This window comes from Dermacentor variabilis, chromosome 7 (assembly GCF_050947875.1).
Source record: "Dermacentor variabilis isolate Ectoservices chromosome 7, ASM5094787v1, whole genome shotgun sequence".
Classification (NCBI taxonomy): domain Eukaryota; kingdom Metazoa; phylum Arthropoda; class Arachnida; order Ixodida; family Ixodidae; genus Dermacentor; species Dermacentor variabilis.
Genome location: NC_134574.1, coordinates 146,864,048 through 146,880,740, shown reverse-complemented (window position 1 = coordinate 146,880,740; position 16,693 = coordinate 146,864,048). Strand labels below are relative to the sequence as shown.

The 16,693-nt window shown below is 47.3% G+C and overlaps 1 protein-coding gene and 1 non-coding gene across 3 annotated transcripts in view; both read right to left on the bottom strand.

Annotated features, from left to right (window-relative positions):
• Window positions 1-16,693, bottom strand: part of LOC142587198 (kunitz-type U19-barytoxin-Tl1a-like) — a 137,421-nt gene that overhangs the window by 61,961 nt on the left and 58,767 nt on the right. The gene's annotated exons all lie outside the window — the stretch shown is intronic.
• TRNAM-CAU (transfer RNA methionine (anticodon CAU)) lies at window positions 7,131-7,203 on the bottom strand. The gene has a single exon. It is a non-coding gene; the product is annotated as a tRNA-Met (tRNA).

Sequence of the window (16,693 nt, the reverse complement as noted above, 5' to 3'; positions counted from 1 at the left end):
GAAATGCAAGTACGCTCATTTCTTGAGGTGTGCTCAGCTTATGTGGAACGTTCTTTAATAAGGTTGTTCCAACTTCATGCAGCAAGATTTAAATATATGCAAGTGCCACGTAGCTGGACAGAAGCAAGGTGATGTTGTCTGCCGTCGCTTGGAGTTGCTCAGATTACTTTTTTTTTTGCATTCCGCCGAATTAAATCATTAGTTTTAATTAATCAACTTCTCAAATATTATGATTAGGTGAAGAGTGTTAATGATAAAATTGAAGAGCAACGTGAGCAACTCTCGACCCAGCTTTGTGTTGCTCAACACGTGCTGCACGAGCTTTTTTTTTTTTTTGGAAGCGTGAAAGAAGTCCCCAAATACATGCAAAATTGCCGCGCGACTGGCCGCTCGAGGCAATTTACGTGTATTCCCGGGCTACTCCGAACGAAATCCTCTCTCTCTCTCTCTCTCTCTCTCTCTCTCTCTCTCTCTCTCTCCGGAGGCCCACTTTTACGGTGCCCTAATGCCTGCTCACGGACCTGTCGCGCTTATTTTATTCTGTCGGCGGAAGGGGCAAGATAACAGAAAGAGAAAGGCTTCGAAACGTTTGTACGTCAGTGGTGTCGGGAGGTGTGCTCCTCTGGAAGTGTTCTGATAAGCTCACAGAGCGAGCTGACGGTTTTCTTTGTATATCCGTGTCCAGTGCATACAAACCTCGCCGGTGTCTCTCACCCCATCTCTCTCTCTCTCTCTCTCTCTCTCTCTCTGTCTCACTGTCTCTTCGCATGCTGAGCAGTTCTCGTACCACGTCTACGGACACACTAATGTCAGTGTTATGGATTGCACTCGGATTTATCGCGTCTCTTAGCGGGAACGCCTTTCGGTCGCGCGGCGGCAAACCGTGAAATTAGTTTTCTCCCTTTCCCTTCTTCACCGTTTCCGTGCTCTTAACGTTGCTAGCTGTCTCCTGAAAAGAAAAGGAAAAACGAAAGCCCGTGGAATTAGTCGAGCTTCGCTCTTGCTTCGGTCTGTCGCGTGGTCTCGCGGCGGTGCCGCCGCAACACGTTCGCCCGCGGCTGTCTTCGTTCGTTCGTTCCTCGTGCGGAGCTCGTGCGACTACGTCGTTGCGCATATTATGCACGAGAGTGGCTATGTGCGCGACCCACGGACAACAAGTCGAGCGCTGTATATTGTGTCACCGCCCGCGGCGTTTTCACTTTGCCGCACGCGTATACGGCGCTGTGAAACTCCCGGAATTGGCGCGTGTTACAAGTGTTTCCGCTGCGATTCGACGGTTGCGCCAGTCTTTGTCGAGGGTTCTCCGAGGAGGATTTGCTCCTATAGCTGCGTGCGCGCCCAGCCAACTGTCGGAGTTCTATCGTTTGTGCACGTTTAGAGGACGTCTGTTTGTACACGTATAATAGACGTCTATTGTTTGTACACGTCCAGTAGACGTATATTTTTGTGCACTTCTAGTAGACGTGTATCGTTTGTACTCGTCCAGTAGACTTATATATTAGTGCAACATTTATATGGGTTTTGTGTTTTACAGTACGAAACCTGCAGAACACCTGCAAGCAGGAATGTTTAAATAAAGACGTGAAATGCTTTTAGTTCCTAAATAGTCATGCTTATTTTAGTTAGCATATTGAAATGGTCAGTTTACAATCAATAGGCTCCGTAGATGCATATCTCTAGTAGTTCGATGATCTATATATTGATAGATGAACTTTTTGCAAAGAAAAATGTGCACCAGGTTTCGGGCTGCACGCGCAGGTATGCGATGCAAGGGGCTTGCGGTTTTGAAAGCGCAACAGCTGAGACGGCAGGTGGCGAATTAGGACGAGGGTTACATTAAATGCAGTGCTGTGATATGCGCAGGGCTACTGGAGATATTCTGTAACTATGGTATTAAAAGTTAACTGTCGTTTCATTTATTACTAGAATAGATAAGGCCTGAAGACCGAAAATGAATTCATACCTCCTGTAGTGAACGTATATGATAGTCATTGACTACCTGAATTGGCCATGCCGTGTGAACGCCTTTGGGACTGTCAAAATTATACCAACCGCGTATTCCAATTAAGAGACTTGCCCCTCAGGCACTTGAGAAGAAAAGACAAGTAGGTATATTTCACGCGACACGACGTACTAGTCGTGCCAACAGCCCGGTCCAGCTATATGTGCGTTCCTATAGATATCCCAACAGTTGAGCTCCGGTATTTTTCGACAGGCGTGTTTCTCTAAGATGGAAACACCTGTGCGTCAAAACCATTCGATGCGTCGCAGGACGTGTTGGATGGTTTTGTCATGTTGAGTTCGCTTGCCGTGTTGTCCAAAACCATTGAAATATTTCTGCAAGCGATGGATGCGGTTTCCGGTTCGCCTTGGAAAAATACCTGGGGACTGTGCGGCCCCTTATGCACACGTGTTCAACGCCGCCTTAAGTGTATAGAGGAGAAGAAAAGTCTGCGGTTCCTCGTGCGACAACGCCGTGCTACATGTCCCGCCAAAATCCGTGCACTGCGGCGAAGGCTAGCTGGCCAGCTTGTGCCAGCCAATCAGTAACCAGGGAGCCGGCTTCGCTCTTCCGGGGAAGGAAGGAGGGAGAGCTCGCCCATCATGTGCGGCTAGGCGTGGTCAATTCAACCACTCCCGATTCCTTCTTATCTGCAGTACAGACTTACTTGTAATGTCATGCGTTCATTGTTTCTTTTCGCTTGTGTTACATATTCTGATGTCTCTTTTATTACGCATTTCCTATTGGCAGAAAATGTGATGGCGTCATCGTATTTCTTTGTACTTGTGTATTGGAGTATGTTTGCCGTGCCTATACGGCTGTCTTTTTATTATGTTTTTTTCCTTGAAGAAAAAAAAAGAGTTTGAAATCACGTGATGTTTGTGCCACTCCTGCCTGGGCTTCGAAATGGAAGCCGGCAGTATTGTGAAATAAATAAATAAATCCTTAACTGGGAACCTCTTTCCATGGAACCAGCGTCACGCGGATTGCGATCAGAGGTCGACAGTGGAGGAAAGCCATTCTTACGCTTCTTCTTTCTGGCTGTATGTGAGACACCTTGTGGCGTTCGCTGCGTCGTGCCAAGTTTGGTGTTGCCGGCGTTCGACAACATTCCAAGAGCAATTCGACAGTCGGGCGGAATTGTTATCTTTCCTGAGCGGCGTGTGCATGCTGCGTCGTCCTACACCACGCGTTCCACGCCTTAATTTCGGGATTTTCTTAAAGGTGCAATGCAGTCGAACGTTTGCTCATCGAAACCTGATGTTGCGAAATTTTCAATTTAAGGACGACCTTTCGATTCTTCAACCCCCCTTCCCCCCTGCAGGTATCCATAGAGCCTAATGCGTCGAAGACTTCGTAGCAACGAAGAGAACTCAGCGTCGTACTTGAACTAAACCAAGCGCGATTGTACGAAATTTTCAACTTAACGAAGAGCTTCCTATTTCCGCTGTCGTAGAACCGTTGGAAGCCTTAGACCGACGACTTCAATACAACGTCTTGCTCGAATTAACGAAATATTTGGCAAAAAGAAATATTATGTGGATGGGCCCGGTTTATATTCAGGTACGCCCTTCAGCTGTCCGGAACTTCTTCCTCAGCTGCCATGCATGAAGGAACACCAGAGGCAGTTAGAGAACTTACTATCGATTTCACGTACTTGCTCAGGAAAAGAATTGTATCTTTTTTTTCTTCTTCTTGAATGCTAAGTGTCTTACTCTAAAAAAAAAAAATGTTGAGCTGCTTTTGGTTTCCCGAACTTCGCGATTGAACGAAATAATTTAGCGGAGCCATTGGTTTCGTAAAGCCGAAGTTTAGCCGAAGGCATCGTATGCGCGAGAAGTGCTGGCACGACTGGCCCCATCTCCCGCGGCGGCGCGGTGGAGTCATCTGGAGAGTACGGCCGTGCACGCGTCTGACACCATCGTCGCCCTTGCACCTTGTTGCACACGCGAGGGCACGGGAGGCGAGGACTCGGAAAGCGCGGAAGGTGGGAAGGTACCGAACGGAAGTTAGGCCTAAGCAAGACGAAGAAGGAGAAAAGCGAGACCGTCGTTATCGTTTTCAGCCGAGCGTGCATATGGACGCGCGCGTGTGTGTGTGTGCGGCGGTGGTAGGGCCGGCAAAAAAAAAAAAAAAAAGAAAATATCAAGAGGCTCGAAATGGGTAGCGTCGCAACTGGCTGAGCGTGAAGGGGGTGGTGGTGGAATGGGACAGTACATATATATATATACGATGGGTGTAATATACGTGCACGTATACACATAACGCGGCAATGGCCGCCGCAGAGAGGCCCCGCTCGGCGGTCGCGCCCGCAGGTTCATTGGCGCTATCCCGCTGCGAAAATCACCAGGTGTTACTTATAGCACTTTGCGCTTGATAAACGAGCGCCAGTTGCCTCTCAGCGGGACGCCCCCTGCCGGGCAACCGACCAACCACTGCAGCTCCACCTCTGAGTCTGTGCGTTGCAGGAGCGCCGAGGAAGGACGAAGTAAAACGAAACGAAAGGAGGAGCAAAAAGAAATCGAAAAACGAGAACGTTCTTGGGAGGTGAAGGGACCGCACGCACTCGTGCACAGACACGAATGGGACTTCGTTCTCGTTTCCTGTCGTATCCCAATCCGTGTGAGTGTGTGTGGAGGGGGGGTCAGGGAGAGGTGGGTGGTAGACACGTTATGGTGCCGATGAGCCGAACTGTAGGTGTGGTGTTGGAACGGTTTGTGCGGAGATATTTTAGGATGCGCGGCCACCCCCGACTTGTTGTCAGCCCTTTTTTTGTCGCGAAAGCATACGTGACTAAACGTTGATCTGACTCGCGATGCTATGCAACCTCCTATAACGCATAGTATTATTAATGCGAGGCATTACGGAGATCGCTCGCGGAGTTTCTGCGTACGTTTGATCGGGTATGTATAGGCTTGGTTTCGACCGACAAGGTAGTGTCGGCGGGCGCAACTCAGCTCTGCGTAATCTAGCAATAAATAAGAGCCTCAAATCTGCGTGTTTATCTCGGCTTACATAGGTGTACCTAAAGTATACACGCCTCCTAACTGAATAGTGCAGGGTATTCAATGCTCTCTTTGATTTATTACGCAGGGTATTTCAGCAAAGACATTCAAAATTTTGTAAAGGTTGCCTGTTGCAGATAGCAGTATTCTAGTTCGTTAGCTGCCTACTCGAAGAACATTACATGCGCAAAAAATTGAAATTCATAATCGACTAATTAAAGGATATTCGGTTATTAAGTTTCTAACTAATTAACTTATGGCCCATATTGCAATTTACCATTTCTAGCTTTGGAGTCCGCGAGGTTGATCCACTTGGAACGAATTCCCAGGATGACTCTAGTTTATAGAGACGTTAATTCCGGAACGTTGCGCTAAATCGACACATAATTGTATTTTATTATTCTCTCCCCGTTTTTTAATGTTGTGGGCAAGTGTTTGCCAACGCTTATAACAGGGAAAGTTATGCGATGTTCTGTGCGCTCACCCTCACAGCTATATATATATATCAATTTAAGAGGAAAGCGTGGCCACTTCACTCTGCTGTGAGGGTGAGCGCACAGAACATCGCATAACTTTCTCTGTTATAAGCGTTGGCAAACACTTACCCACAACATTAAAGATTATATATATATATATATATATATATATATATATATATATATATATATATATATATATATATATATATATATATATATATATATATATATATATATATACTATTATTTTATTTAAAAAATACCTTACAGGCCTCAAAGTGAGGCATGAGTAAGGGGGGCAGCACATAGAAATACATAGAATACAAGACATCTATAAACCGTATCTGTTTACAAACTACAACCGCAAGTGCAACCGAGATGAAAAAAGAATTATTTAGTTCACGATTGACTAGGGAAAAGAAGAAAACATAATATAATAACAAGGAATAAATCACACAGATTGTTTTCAGTGAAGTCGTGTAGTTAACAAGATCAGAGTGTTAATCAGTAATAATGAAAAAATGACGGAAAAGCCACGGACGCGACATTCCAACGTAACGGTAAACATAGCGACATAACGGTAATAATGCAACAATAAGCTGTAAAAGATAGTGCAAGTACAGAAAGCATTGTACGACAAACGTAAAGCTTCACATTTCTTCAGTCATTCATTCAGTCGAGGCATCACAGAATGAATCGTAATCGGACTGGCATGCAGTGCTGTCCGGGAGCGAATTCCATATTCTGATAGCACGAAGAAGAGCAGAGTAATGGAATGCTTTTGTGGGCCCGTACAGGCGGGTCTACAAGCTGAAATGATTATGAAGCATATGTGACGTGGAGTAGGATCGTTTCAAGCATGCGGGTGTTCGAGTGGAGTGAAGTCATTTGTGGAACAGTGATAAAAGGGCAATGTCTTGGCGAGTGTTCAAGGATTGTAACGAAAGCTTAACTTTTATTTGTGTTCTTTTATATATATATATATATATATATATATATATATATATATATATATATAGAGAGAGAGAGAGAGAGAGAGAGAGAGAGAGAGAGAGAGAGAAAGGTTATTTGTCAGGAAGAGATATTAAGGAAGAGCACTGTTGGAACGGTTTGAGCGCTTGTGTCCTTATTCCTTTGTGGTTGCATGTGTTAGCGCTCTGTTACATTTATCAAATCAAGTATGCCCCAAACTCGCCCGGAAATAAGTTTTAATGAAGATATGAGAGGTTGGCACCTCTATGGCGGCACCGGCGACTCCTTGTCACGTAGCAAAGGAAACAAATACGCGCAAAAAAGGGCCTCTACTTAGGTTCATGACACACATTCCAGCAAGCACGGAAATACTTAAACGCGCGCAAATTTTTCTGGGCCGTAGTTTAAGCTAACAGTACAATCTGGGAGCCGAACGAAAAATCCCATACATAACTGAAAGGTTGTGGAATCGTGATTCGGGCTGTTTGGTATTTATGGCTTTGAGTTATGCAAAGCGGCATACACCAGTCCTATGTTTTGTTTTGTTACTATATTGCGAATGTTGCGTCTGAGACGTCGCTCGACCGACGGCGCTGCGTGCCGCCCCCCCCCCCCCCTAGGAGAAGAAAAGTAAAAAGAAAAGACAGACAATTCAGAAAAAAATACTCCGCCTGCCCCGGGTGAGGATCGAACTCACGACCTTCAGATTATGAGACTGACGCGCTGCCTACTGCGCTACCGAGGCGGATGTGGCGGTGTGCGCTATTGAATGATGCTATCGATAATGATATTTTTTTCTTTTGCATATCAAGTCAAAATGTTATTCCGTCAACAAGTACGTTCTTTTGTGCCAGTCGAAGACTTGAAAATGAGTGGAGCTATTCACTTGGCGAGGTTCGAGTCCCCGTTTAAATGGCATACCGTAAAAGCGTGGTGGAAATGCTTACAACATATTTGTACACATTGGAGAATACTAGATCACTAGCGTATTCATGTGAATAAATTCAGCCTTCCTTTATAAAATTTTAACAGGGGAAGAATTCAGAAATATTTGATAAAGTTTTACATATATTGTGTGGTTTTCACTCTAAAGACATTCATCAATCCTTCGCGACAAAAAAAAAAAAAAAGTGCCTTCATTGCACAGAGCCTAGTTGGCTCTAAATTGATTCCGTGTGAAGTTCGTTTAAGAGCTTAAGAACCGTGCACATACGCGCACATAATTATCAGTAGTGAACTACGAACTTCGTTTCATCTGCAAGAACTTGCATACACAGTGTTGCTTTGTGCTCCCATTGTTCACTGTCGTTTAGTATTTGCCCTTAATGCCCTTAATATCGGCAGTCGCGAGAGCTCCCGCTAAAGTAATTCAACGTGGAGCCGTGTGGTTAGTGTAGCACCATATGGGAGGAGTAACTGTTTAATAGAACGTTGGTTGCCTTAAAAACGGCAGAGGTCAATTGCGCGGGCTCGGATGTTTCGCTTCTTTAACGTTAAACCTGAAGTTATTACCGATGTTATCAAACTTACAGCAGCAACTTACACTTAAGTGCATCGCCGTCTGTCATGCTGTACTTGCCTGTAGATGACACAGCTGACGCCGCAGTTGCGTAAAATTGGCTCCTCCAAACTTTACTCTGGTGGAAGTAGAACCATGCACTTTACGTAAGCGTTATCTTTGACAAGCTATCGTTATGCAGAGCATATTATCGTTATTTAGGGCAAAGAGAGCCGCTTACGAAAAAAATTAATTAAATGTGTGCCTTTGATACACAATGTGTATCGAGTGTTTGACATATCTGGCTATATTATACAAAGCCTGATTTAATGACATCCGACAGTCAGCAGAAGAGCGTGCCATGTAAACGGTAAATAAATCAGTGCGAAAAATGCCACTGGACCATTAGAATCTTAGGACAATGACAGAATAGTATTTATACCTGCTGCTTTTTAATTATAGTTTAATAAAACTGGTAATAAACTGTCAACATAATTTAATAAAACTGTTATATATATCGGCCCTACCATTTTCGCTGATCTGCTACGTGATTAGACAGACGTATGGAGAAATATAATTTTCTGCGATAATTTGGCTAGTCAACTTAGCGTGCTCATCAATAAATAAATTATTTCTTTAGGCTGCTTGTTCAGATTGCTATGTTGAAGCCGAGCACTAGGGAACTCATGTCTGCTTTGCAGAAATATCTGAGTATTGCAATCAATGTAACACCTTTCAAATGTGCTATACGTATAACAGATGAGGTTCGTGTAAACACTTCCCCAAAAGCTTTCTTTTCGGCACGGCGAGACAATCTCAACTGGAACTACAATACATCTTTCGGCAGATATCTCGAAAGTAGCGTTGGTCCTCAGATTTCTCTTGAGTAGGTGTTAGCTTCATTACTGCTCGTATTTCATTTGGCAGTTACGATATGTTGCCTAAATGGAACAATTTGAATATTTAATTAGCACATTTCGACTTGTTAGGGAAATGATTGTTGAAAAGATTGTGGCTGATCGATTGAACCTATAGCGATCGAGAGACAGATCAATTAGATGCGAATGGTGAGGAGGCTAACCGAAAGGTAAATATCCAGCTTGTTACCCCGCACTGAAGAAGGTGTTAAGAGGAGACAGAAAGATAAGCCACGTAGAGCAGCGAGCACTGTGGGGGCTAGGTACAACGGGGTTTATAAAGCGCATAGCTTTGTTTGGCTCTTTTGCATATTTCTTTGTGGTCCGTACGGTAGTGGTCGGTGTTCGGAATTGCACCGCCGATGCAAAGGCGCCGATGCATTCGTCACGTGCTCTCATAACCGAGTTGATGGCGCGAGCCTTACTGGACGCCGTAGTTCTCACAAACGTATAAGCTCCGGATATGGCACCTGCAACAGCAAAACACATATTCTGTTAAATTTAGTTAGAAATCGAGGCTTATTAAGGTGAAGTTGCTGATGGCCTAGCTTTGACTTGCTCCACATAATTGTCAGCGGCATTTGTGGCTCCACTGCGGAGGCTGCCAGAAATGGGCAATAGGCGACGAGGCGAAGGCATAGAATTCTGCTCAGTTGCAGACGGGCCTTCGTAACGTCGTCTGCTAGGCGTAACAGAGTTGTGCCTGTAAGTGAATAGCCGGGCCAGTCGTCGCGTGCTCTCGCACAAGAGCTTTGGGGCGTCTGACGGCCGTCCCAGGTCCATCCTGGGGCGGCCGCGGGAGAGGGCTCCGGCACCGCTACAGACGTTCTGGTCAACGCCTCTGTTCTTTACGGAATTGTGAAACAAGGCAACCAGCGCCACCTAAATATCCTCGCCGCAACAAATATTACGTCTTCAAGGGCATCCTTCCGTTTATTAAGCGAACGGATTTCTGGAAGCGTTCGGATATTCGCTAACGTTGACAGTAATAGGTGAAGGTTTTCGTAAAATTTTCGTATGCGTTCCACATAACGAGAAACAGGACACGCCGCAGCGTTACGGTGCATTGGATTCGGGGGAGACAATGTGAGTTTGTCCAACGAGTTCGCCTGCCGAGTGGCTTCACTGCACATCTTTATCTGACACTCGATGGGCAGCCTCGCTATCCTTCTTGCCACTGATCTGTCCTGTCGGCTCAGAAGTCCCTTCTCGCTTATATACCTCTGCAGTGTAGGGTAGCCAACCAGACTATTGACTGGTTAACATCCCTGCCTTCCTGTATTCTTCTCTCTCTCTCTCTCTCTCTCTCTGCGTGTCCGCTTTCTTTCCCATGCACTTTTGGAAATAAGTTTTTCTTCGGAGTTCCCGGGCTTTGGTGGCCCTGACCTCGTCACTTGGTCCTGGGCACGGAGCAAGAGACATTTAGGAGTGGAAACTCCGCTGTTTGCGGCGACCAGAAAAAGTCACATGCCCGCGGAGCCGTTATCGTGCTGGCGGCGCCTGGCGGCCTGGAAAGAAATCACCGCCGTTGAGAGCGTGCTGGAGCCGCCTGCCCGGGCGCTGCATTTTTTTTTTCCGCTGAGGCTTCTACGACGCGCCGCATGGCGCCGCCACTGTATACGGCCCCGTCGGCGCATACAACAATTGTGACCTTATCTGGTCGCCCGCGCTCGCTCGCGCTGACGGGAGTTTCCTCTCCTAAATGTCTTACTCCGTGGTCCTGGGCCAGCACTTGGTCCTGGGCCTGGGTCACTTGGTCCTGGACCTGCACGGACATCAGGAATTGACAACCGTGGAACGTGCGTTAGGTATCCGGTTCCTGCGCCTATACGGCGGACATGCTTTCAGATTCTATGGCCGTGCTTGGTATTCAGGCACAAGATGCTCAGGGAGGCCAAACAGAGCGTTCCTAATATTTCGAAGGACTATACCCTTCGGGTAACGGACAACCAATTCGCAGACCCATTGCTGCAGAACCAGCTTCACACAGGGTTGCATGCGTTTGTTTGAGGCCCCTTTGTTTCATTTTCTTTTACTATATATGCCCTGCGGTGAACCCTCCGAGAAAAGATATATACAGGACAACGTCCGCACCACTGGAATTGGCGAATCCGTTAGAACCCACGTGGCGCCGTTGCAATCTTCATCTATTTCTTTTTCTTGAAGTGTACTTCCGGACGAACGACAAGAAAGCAGGTGATACGCGAACTACATGGACGCGCGCGCGTGTGTGTAGACGTCCTCGCACTCTGTCGGCCTGAGCGGCGTCGATCTCATCAACGGTTCGGCGGCGCGGCACATGCCCGTCGCAGAAGGCGTCAAGGGGGCGTCGCGTGTCCCCCTCCCGTCGAAAAGGCGTCAAGAGGGCGTGTCAACCGTGCGTTTAGGTGTGTTGCTGCCGCCGCCGCCGGTGGCATGCGCACTGTGTGTAGGATATCGCGGCGTGAGCTCTTCTCTCGGTGTCTCCTCCTGGACAGGAGGAAACACCGAGTATATATATAGGAGCGGCGGTAACGCGGCTTCGTCCGGTTTAGCACCGCTGCCGCTCGCTGCATGAAACGGTTCCAGCCGTTGGCCCTAATGACAACCATCCATCACGACACCCAATTCTTCAACGTCCGTTCGCCTAGCTGAGCCGCTGCGGCGGCGTATATAGTCCGCCGGTGTCTTCGATCGGCCGGTAATGGAAAAAGAACACCTGGCTCCTCCTTAGACTACACCGACTAGCGTATAAGGTGTATGTTTGTGTGTGTGTCGTGTCCGCCTTCCCCCCTGCCAGCAAGGTTGCGACGCGTGTGATGCTCGTCTGTCGCGTGCTTTATATGTAAGACGTGTGGCCGCACCTCCGTCCATTTGCTGCAGCTTGCGGTTCCTTGCAAGTGCTCGCAGAGTGTCTGGCCGAATCGCTGCCATGTGGACTACGTCCGTTCATTTCTTAAACGACCCGTAAAGGGGTGTTAAATATAAAAAGCTGTCGTCGAACTTAAGCACCGCAACAATGGCAGAGATTAGCATACAACAAAACACAGCGAATACTACTTTGGAGGCGCGTGGCAAACTGCGAAAGGAAGGGGAATAGAGACCAGGATAGACGCGACGAGAGCGCCGCGGGTGTGACGTCGCACGCTTTCGCAGAACAACGAAATAAAATGCGCGCGTGCTGAGACGGCTTGGTGGCCGTAGCTTTCTGCAATTAATGAACGAGGTCGCGGATTTGGTGTTTGAAACATGGCGGCCACTATTCGACGGGTGATGGAAGGCGGACACAAATGCTCATGAAATAACTCCAGAGGCCCGAAATTAAACCGACGTTCCTTAACTATGGCTTCTCTCGTACATAGTCGGCATCGTACTTTAGGATGTTAAACCTGATAAAGGAAATTAAAAGCTTTTGCAGCGGGTGCTCGTTGGAAAAGGTTTGCGTAAAATGTTGACATGCAGATTCTATAACACAGATATTGCAGGAAATGACGTTCAATTGCTCGGGCACTCTGGAAGATATGAAGCAGAATAGTTGTTTGTCCGGGCAAGTAAAGAAGAAACTTTCAGTTACCCTATGCGGCTGATGTGTGTTCCAAGCCGCACCTGAGGCGATAATCCCTGCGTAAATGCATGCAATGCGTGTGATGACTGGCGGTGCGTGCTTGTTTGAGGTTTGAGACATGAAAATTTACTCTGAGATCGCGTGAACCCCCGCATTCTCAAACAAGCATCTACTCGAAGTCAAGCTTCCTCCACTCCACCATTAGAGCGTATACGCAAATTCAACCACCGCTACCATGATAATGATGGTGATTATGATGATGGTGATGATGACCTACTGGCATCACCTTCAAAACGGGGCGGCGACAAATAATCGCCTAACCTGCTCGAGCTAATGAAGTGATCTACACACATTTATCGGTGTAGTAGTTTGTCTGTTGTCTTAACTTTAAGAGTACAGCTGTTTGGCGCCCGTTCCTGTGTTGAGCGTCGGCCTCGGCGTAACCGGCTGAACGAACGAGCGGCACGCAGTGAGGATGAATAAAAAAAACGGCAATGGCGGAGAGCGCGAGGAGGAAAGCGGAGGAGGAGAGCGCGGCTGAAGGGTGAGGAGGAAAGCGGAGCGTCGCCCGAGACCTACGAGATGGCGCCATAGAAGCCTGCCCCGTCACCCGGTCGTGGATGGCGTCTTTCATAAGGCAAGCGGCGAGCGCGTCCACCAATACCACGCGTGGAAACAAAGCGCTGTCCCGGGCTTCAGACCGACTGCGCCGCCGCCGCTAGGCAATGTGCTCTGCGCGAGCGGCCGAGCCACGCGTGCCCGTGCTCAGGCTTTCTTTCTGAACAATGAACGACGCAACCGGTGAGAGGGCTTCCTCGGCCATCGCTGCCAAACGAGCTGCCCAAGCACAGGCTCAACGCCGCCGCCGAGAGCACTCTGCCGTTGTGATTCAAAATGCCTTGCCTCGATATGTCGCCAATTCGAGACACCTATAAACAGCTGCGCTCGAATTTCGCATTCGGGAGGATTGTAATCGTCGGTGAATTTTTTTTTCCTCTCTTAAAACAACGTTACCTACCTGTGTAGCTATATACCTATGCCTATAATGGATCGGGTGCGACCAATCTCTTTCCTGTTTTTCCAACCGTGTCTTGCTTATCTCGACTGCTGAACGGCTAGTGCTCCCATACTCTTTAAATCTCGGCACTTCTGGAAGGTGGATCTTTCCTACGGGTCTCGCAACTTCGCAATGCATTGGGATGGCCTTAGTTGTCTCCGTATTTCTTGCTGCAGCACGCGCATTCATAATTCTGTTGGGAATGCTTGCTCCGGTATCTTTTTTTGTTTGAGCAACCAGCTCGGGCATCAATAGCAAGGCGCTGCGCTTTTTGTTATCGTACACGCTTTTTTTTTTCAGTCTTTTTTTGCCATTCTTGTAAATATCCGTGGTCTTCTTTGTCTCCTTCCTTTGTATCCAATCCACTATCTTTGTTTCTCTCATAAGAACGGCTTGCTGGGCGAGTTGGAATATGGTACTTTGCAAGGTTATTCCAACAAACAGAAAGGATGACTAGCGCCTTTCCTGCTCCTTTCTTCGCGCCTTGCCTCACGATTTCCTTTGGTTATCCTTTTCGTATCTGGCGCACCATCGCTCCTGGCTGTATATTTACTCTTTCAATTACCCTGTACCTCGTTGCCAACTTTCTTGACCTCTTCCTCCATTCTGCGTCCACGCTGCGTGCACTCGCTAATGGGCTACAGCGCCGTCTCTCGTCTGAACGAGACACGGTGCTTCCGAAACCGATCTCCGAGGTAGCTCTCGGAGGCAACGCCGAAACATTCTTCCGTAATTGCTACGACGAGTAGTCGCCTGATAAAAACACCTTTAATCCAGTGTATTTTGTGGAATACAAGGACATTTATATACTCAAACTTCCTGAGTGGAGATGGCGCTCCAGAAGTGAAGCCGGTCGCCGCCATCTTGTTAGAGGCAAAAAACCCCGTGCCGGCGTATAGCTGCCGTAGCGCAGTGCGGTCGTCCGTCCTGCTTATTTATTTTACACAGTCGGAACAGTGTTTTCTTTGGTTGTGGCATGTTCTGCGAGGGCATTGTAACGTCTCAGTAGGTCATGGCTGCGCCATTCACATGAAGTACGTACGCGCCCTGGGTATAACGTTCCCCCTTTAACACTAACAACTCTAACACTAACAACTCTTTGCTTGCTCCCGACCGGATGTTGTGCGTACGTTTGCTTCAGTTGGGAACAGCTTTAGGAAAGCGCTAGTCTACACGCATGTAATTTACGTGTAAAGTAGTCGCTGGCATGCGTCACTGCATCTGGTATTATGTGGCACAGCTGACTTGGGCTGTATCGTGCGATGCGCATCTTCGCGAGCTTTTCTCTATTTGGTTTGTACGCATCACGTAATGTCTGTGCTTGTAATGAAAAAAACACTAGTGAGGCGCATGCGCAAGAAATACGACAGCTCGATTTAAGACCCCCCAAAGAAAGGGGGGGGGGGTTCAAGTGCAGTGCTGATCGAGCCAAAACTAACTGGTAAATCAAGTGTGTTGAAATGGAAATCCAGTCCACTTCTTCCCTTGTGTGGGCGTATGCATGTATCGCAGGCTTCCGGCTTATTCACAAACACGGGACAACTCGCTCAGCAAAACATTAAATTGTATTACGGCATTGGCACAAGAGCGGTCGGGCTCTACTCCAATTACGAGGTTGCAGAGTGCTACATAACGTCTCGGATACACCACACCACACCACTCGGAAGTGTAATCAAGCGCATTGTGAAGAGCGGCAACACAGCTTTCGAGACTTGTATTATGTGAAGCCACGCGACCTTTATTCGTAGTAGTGGTGAACAGGATACAGGGGCTCCTTGTATAACTGGCGATGAAGTTAGACCGGCCCTGCAAGACGATATCACGGACAAAGAGTAACAGTCGATTTAATCTAAGATGGAGGAGTTGTTATGCTTGAAAAACTTGCGGGCCTTTGCGCGGATTGCGTCACGACCTCAAGTGCGCCAGAGAGCTGGGAGAATGCCAACATTATGCTAATCCACAAGAAGGGAGCCATTGAAGAATTGTAGGCTCTCTATGTGACTTTTGTGGATTATGAAAATGCATTCGTTTTCAGTAGAGATACATAGCAGCAGTCATAACATCGCTTATCAAGTCGCACACATACGGTTACCCAAAGATACGGTGAATGAGGTTCATATATGAGAGCGGCACACTCCTACTGGCAGTGCTCCAATGCTCCATGTTGGCATCAAAGAGGTTCGTGGAACACCGGCACATAACGCGTCATGCACATCCAGGGACCGATGTTGGCGTCGGAGAAGGAGGAGGAAGTAAACTTTATTACTCTAGAAAGAGTAATAACGTTTACTGTAATAGTAATAAAGTAATAAGTAATCGAGTAACAGAGTTCTATAGTAATAAAGTAACTGTTTCGTTGAAAAGCGGATCGTACCCAGTGCTACATACCCGGTGACCCAAGTGTGTAAGATGATCTGTTTCGAACCTTAATTCTTCCCTCAGTACAGAAGGCTGATGGGCCTGGTAATAGAGCAGACGCTGCCCAGCTTAGGCCCATGCCGCCTGAAGCCAAACGCTTCGCATATCTTTGTTTCCACAAGAGTTGGAGCAGCTTATTTGCTTGCCGCCATGGAAGTCCTCTTTTCCAAAAAGGTAAACAAATTTTTCGCCAACCAAATTTCTATATTTGCTCCTTGTGTACAGGGTTGGTTGCATCATACGTTTCTGTTAGCAGCTAGCAGACGACTAGGACACAGCTCTGGCCATGAACTGCAGCTTCACCCGTGAGCGAACCGTTGGTCGCCATTACGGTTGCTGTGAACTATTGAGCACCACCGCTTTGCCCATGCTAGACTTCGCGGCGCGAAACTCCGCGATGCTACGCTGCAGCGACACATTTCACATAGATGCGCGTGTAACAGGTTAACACAACGCTCGGAGGTCAAGCTGGGCACAACCCCAAACTCAAATGTGAAGTTGTGCTACATACATGCCGCACGCTACCCATCAGGGCTTGACCAACTCACTGCCTTCCATATTATGCTGCGTTTTCAACGCTCTTGTGCTGGAACAGCAGGGAAAATTTTAAGACTGAAACGAGGCATACCCTTGCGCCGTTTACAAACATAGGTTTGATAAGCCCGCAGACTTTCAACACCTTTACTCTGTACATAACGACGATTTTACAAGTCTAGGTTGCTGTAAGTTGTACGAAAAAATTGTAAGTAGTTGTCCTAAGGCGAAGAGCGCATGTCTCTTATCTCAAAACATAGAAATAGA